The sequence below is a fragment of the Bidens hawaiensis genome, unplaced genomic scaffold, assembly GCF_021521415.1.
Source record: "Bidens hawaiensis isolate Kalapana, Puna unplaced genomic scaffold, B.hawaiensis_p1.1 tig00062942_1, whole genome shotgun sequence".
NCBI classification, from domain to species: domain Eukaryota; kingdom Viridiplantae; phylum Streptophyta; class Magnoliopsida; order Asterales; family Asteraceae; genus Bidens; species Bidens hawaiensis.
Window position 1 is genome coordinate 31,801 of NW_027501292.1, and position 5,994 is coordinate 37,794.

Consider the following 5,994-nt stretch of genomic DNA (forward strand, 5'->3'; position numbering starts at 1 on the left):
TGAGTTTGGAATATTGCAGTACACATGAGCAGTTGGCAGATGTTTTGACAAAGAGTCTCTTTAAGGAGAAATTTGTGTTCTACAGACAAGAGACGGGTGTTACATGCTTTGGATCAAGGAAGGGTGAAAATAAATGATCCAAAGGTCTTGGAAGCTTCTTTATGGACGTGGGATTTCATTTAATTATTCTGCGGTTGCTTTATTAAGTATTTGTTTTATATTTGTTTTTTTAAATAAGTGGTAAATGGTCATGTACTTGTTTTACCGAGTCAGTAGGGTTAGTTGAGCTTTTATCGTCATTTTATGCCTATAATAAGCTGAGTCCCATTGTGCATGGTTGTATCCTAAAAAACCCTAATATTCAATATTGAAAAGCTTCCTTGATATTCTTCTTGTTCTTCCTGTGTTTACTGTTGTTTGAGATACTATTGTGCTTTAATACCAACATCCACAACTAACAGACGTTTGATCTAGCAATATCAATGTGACCCAAAAAAAACTATGAGATCATAGTTTTAAAAGTCAAATTTAACTATAATTTGAACAACAGAACAAGGGTGCTATAACTGTAATCTTTTTGAAATGCTAATACCTCAAGAAAAATACCAAAAGAAAGATTTAAGTGTAACTAACTTGCAAATATTTTTAAGGATAAGTAAGCAAATCTTTTTAATCTAAAGATTTATGAAATATCGTTGTATTTATAATAATCTTATAAAATATATTAAAATTATTTTTATAACACACTTAAACCTATTAGTTGATATATATTCCATATTATTTTATCATATTCATAGAAAGAATTGTACCTAATATATGCTATATATTTAAAAGATTTGATATGATTGTATTGCCTTGTAATTAGTTCCCTATATAAAGGGTTGGAATGATTCAATAATAATCATCTAATATTTCATAACCTATTATTCAAGATGGTATCACAACCAAATATTGTTTAACCTATTGTTGCCGTTCTTTTTTTTAATCCCTACATTCGTAAGCTTCATCCAACCCACCTCCCAATATCACATTCAAATATGACCAACTCAAAGGAAGATTCTTCCTCTACCTCCGATGCCAAAGCTACGGTTTTGCATCCCGCGTACTCGGTGACAAATATCAATTCCAAGATTCGCACCCTTGACGGTTCTACTCTTACATATTCATCATGGACAAAATTCTTTACTCTTTATGCTATTGCATATAAGGTTTTGGATCACATCGATGGAACCGAACCTCCGGCTGAAACAAGCGAAGACTATGGCCTATGGAAGGAGATAGATGCTTTGGTTCTCCAATGGATTATAGCACCATCTCGAAAGAATATTTGGACCGTGTTCTCGAGATAAAAACCACTGCCCGTGAGACATGGCTCAAACTTGAAAACATATTCCTCAACAATAAGAGTGCTCGAGCAGGTACAATCAATCAACAGTTCTCAAATCTTACCCTCAACGCATGTTCATCCCTTGACGACTATTGTCAAAAGCTTAAAGAAATCGCAAATAAATTGGGCGATGTCGGCCAACCAGTTCTTGAATCCCGATTAGTTACACAACTTTTCCAAGGACTGCCACAAGAATACGCCGTAGCCGGTGCCCTCATTCACCAACTGGCACCGACGTGGGACAATGCATGTACCATGCTTCAACACGAAGAGATGAGAATCAAGAACCAAAACCAGGTCAGGAGTTCATCTACGGTTCTAGCAGCAATTAATGAACCACCTGACCCACGTGGTCAGTCCACTAATCTGGGGTATCAAGGACGCAGTGGTCGTAATGGCCGTGGTTATCAAGGAAGAGGAGGTCGTAGTGGCTGTGGTTATCAACGCGGAAAAGGAAACTACTCGGGCTCAGGTCGTGGTTCTCAACAACACCAAAATAATTTCTGGCCTACCCCACCTTGGCAAACACAATGGAATCCGCCACCCACACCTTACTTATCACAGCCACTATTTAGCCAAAACCAACAACCACCACCTAACTGGACAACTCCTTGGACCGGTTCTGGTAGACAAGCCCAACCCACCCAGCAGGCCCACTACACCAACTTACAACCTCAACCTTACAGCCCAATACCGCCACCTTCCCCTGGCTCATCCCATGCTTCCTCGTCCACTAGACCGTCTAATTTCGCCGGGTACACTGATTACACCTTGTCGGACCTGGCCCAAACAATGCAACAGGTCAACGTGAATGGTCAAGACCCATGGCACATGGACTCCGGAGCAACCACACATCTTACTTCGGATCCAGGTAAAATTTCCAATTATTCGTCGTCTTTTCCTGTTAAGTCTATTTACGTTGGAAATGGTAACTCAATACCAATTCAAGGATCCGGCCACACGACCTACCGTGTCCCTAACCGAACCTACCGATTAAACAATATTCTTTATGCACCGCACATTATTAAAAATTTACTTTCTATCCGAAAATTCAATATAGATAACCAAACTTCTATTGAATTTGATCCTTATGGTTTTACTGTGAAGGATTACAAGACTGGGGCACATCTTTCCCGCCACGACAGCACGGGTGACCTTTACCCATTCACTCAACCGGTGAACCCATATGCTTTTGTTGCCACCACCACGGATCAATGGCATCGCCGGCTCGGTCATCCCGGGGACACTATCTTAAATTTACTACGTTCTCGTTTTTCTATTTATTGTAATAAACCTACGGGTCCCCTGTTTGCAATTCTTGTCAATTGTCAAAACATACACGGTTACCTTTTTATGATTCTCAATCTATTACATATGCACCTTTTGATATTATTCACTATGATTTATGGACATCACCGGTCTTAAGTCAGTTCGGCTATAAATATTATATGGTCCTTATTGACAATTTCACACATTTTGTCTGGGTTTACCCATTAAAATATAAATCGAACATGTTTCCCACGTTTGCAAAATTTTACCGGTTTGTTTCAACCCAGTTCAACCTTAATATTAAAGCCTTTCAGTGTGATCTAGGGGGGGGGGGGGGATTTGATAACAATGAATTTAAGTCGTTTGCTCATAAACATGGCCTTGTTTTTCGGTTCTCTTGCCCTCAAACGTCCCAACAGAATGGTCGCTCTGAACGTATGATTCGATGATTTAATGACATTGTTCGAACCCTTCTTACGCATGCCAACCTTCCAGCTTTCTTTTGGGTAGAAGCCCTTCATACAGCCGCATACCTTCACAACATCTTACCAACAAAACGACTTTTTTTATCCACCCCTCACTTTGCCCTTTACCGCCGACACCCAACCTATGATCATTTACGTGTTTTTGGTTTCGCCTGTAATCCAAATACAGCCGCCACCCAACCACACAAACTCCACCATCAATCCAATTGATGTATTTTCCTTGGATATCCAACTGAATTTCGCGGGTACCGGTGTCTAGATCCAACTACGGGCAAGGTCATTATCTACCAACATGTGGTTTTAGATGAGCTATCATTTCCTTATCGTGAAAATCCCCAACCCCAATCTTACTCCTTTCTTGATGACCAGCCTACCCCATATCTTCATACACCATTTCTATACCGAACTACCACACATAATAAAATACCTCAGCCCCAAACCGTAGCATAATCTGTGTCCCAATCCTCTAGCCCGAGCATTCCTGCCCATATTCCCAATCCACCGACACCGCCCACAAGCCCAACTCACCCTATATGTCCTCCTGTAGCCCAAAATGGAACCGAGACCTAGTTTTCCAATCTCGTTCCAAATCAGGTAACACCTATTTCTACCCATCCGATGGTTACACATGCTCGCGCATGCATTACTAAACCGATTGCACGTCTGAATCTTCACACTACCACTACCTCTCCAATCATATCGCCGATATCGAAAACCTATGCCCTAGCCCGGTCGGATCCTAATTGGCGAGGAGCCATGGAAGATGAATTTAGGCTTACAGAAAAGTGACACATGGGAATTAGTTCCACGTCCTCTTGATCACCCGGTTATTCGGTGTATGTGGCTTTTACGCCATAAGTTTAACCCCGATGGTACATTGGAGCATTATAAGGCTCGTCTGGTTGGTAATGGGAAGAATCAAATGGTGGACGTTGACTGTGATGATACGTTTAGCTTGGTTGTTAAACCAGCCACTATTCGCACGGTACTTAGTTTGGCCGTTTCTCGAAACTGGCCGATACATCAGCTTGACGTTAAAAATGCATTTTTACACGGGGATTTAAAGGAGACGGTTTACGTGCACCAACCTCCTGGATTTGTTGATAAGAATAACCCGACACATGTTTGTCGGTTGAAACGATCATTATATGGACTAAAACAGGCACCCCGTGCATGGTATAATCGATTTTCGGCATATATACTTGCTCATGGGTTTCGTAGTAGCACGTGTGACAACTCATTGTTTGTCTACTCTCACGGAGGTAAATTGGCATATTTGTTGCTATATGTGGATGATATTATTCTTACCGCATCGGATCCAAAATTACTCCGTACGATTATTAACACATTATCCCGGGAATTTGCCATGAGTGATCTCGGTGCTCTTCATCATTTTTTGGGTATTACAGTTACGCGTGACAACAATAGTCTTATTTTATCTCAGACCGCGTATGCTAAAGATGTTATTGCTCGTGCCGGTCTCACATCATGCAAACCATGTGCTACTCCTGTCGATACATCAGCTAAGTTAAGTGCCACAGATGGGGATCTATTGCCTGACGGTTCCGAATATCGGGCCCTTGCGGGTGCATTATAGTATCTCACTTTTACTCGGCCAGACATATCATACGCTGTTCAACAAGTCTGCCTTTTTATGCATGCACCGAGAGATAAACATCTTCTTTTTTTGAAAAGAATAATCCGCTATATAAGTGGAACTATTGAATATGGGATTCGTATTTCTCGTTCTCGTACCCATGAACTTTGTGCTTACTCTAATGCAGATTGGGGTGGTTGTCCAGATTCGCATCGCTCGACCTCCGGGTATTGTGTGTTTCTTGGTGATACTTTGATTTCTTGGTCATCCAAACGACAACCAACTATTTCACGGTCTAGTGCGGAGGCAGAATATCGAGTTGTAGCTAATGCAGTTGCTGAAACCACTTGGCTACGAAATCTGTTACTAGAATTACATAACCCGTTGTCCAAGGCAACCATAGTATACTGTGATAATATATCAACTGTGTATTTATCGCAAAATCCGGTCCAACATCAACGGACGAAACATGTTGAAATTGATATACATTTTGTCCGAGAGAAGGTTCGCCTTGGCCATGTTCGCGTTCTTCATGTTCCATCTACGTTTTAGTATGCCGACATTTTTACGAAAGGATTATCTCGCCAGCTATTTGAGTCCTTTCGAGACAATTTGAGCGTTCGTCGATCTGCCGCTCAAACTGAAGGGGAGTATTAGTTGATATATATTCCATATTATTTTATCATATTCATAGAAAGAATTGTACCTAATATATGCTATATATTTAGAAGATTTGATATGATTGTATTGCCTTGTAATTAGTTCCGATATAAAGGGTTAGAAGGATTCAATAATAATCATCTAATATTTCATAACCTATTATTCAAGAAAACCCTCCAATAAAAAAACGATAACAAATTTACTAAATTAAAATATCGAATTGCGTTATTTAAAGCAACTAATAAATAGCTCGTATATGTAAAAATGCAAATTCCGTTGTAGTCTAGTTGGTTAGGATACTCGGCTCTCACCCGAGAGACCCGGGTTCAAGTACCGGCAACGGAAATCTTTTTATTTTTATAATCTTAGATAGTTAACCAAGATCAGGTTTTAATTTTTAAGCATGGTAAATCACTTGAATCAAATAACTATATATCCATTTTTTTTTGCTGTAAAAAAAATTAATCCATTTTTTAAACTAATAGTAGGTAACCCACGCGATGCAGCGGGCCATGGCAAATTGGCAATTTGCAGCGCAATACTCATTTTCTTTTAGATTATTATTTCTTTGCTCGCAGAAAAGCCGGATATTCGAT

At 40.0% G+C, this 5,994-nt stretch overlaps 1 non-coding gene across 1 annotated transcript; it reads left to right on the forward strand.

Annotated features, from left to right (window-relative positions):
- The first annotated feature begins 5,670 nt into the window (after positions 1–5,670).
- TRNAE-CUC (transfer RNA glutamic acid (anticodon CUC)) lies at positions 5,671–5,743 on the forward strand. Its single transcript has one exon. It is a non-coding gene; the product is annotated as a tRNA-Glu (tRNA).
- The last annotated feature ends 251 nt before the right edge of the window (positions 5,744–5,994 follow it).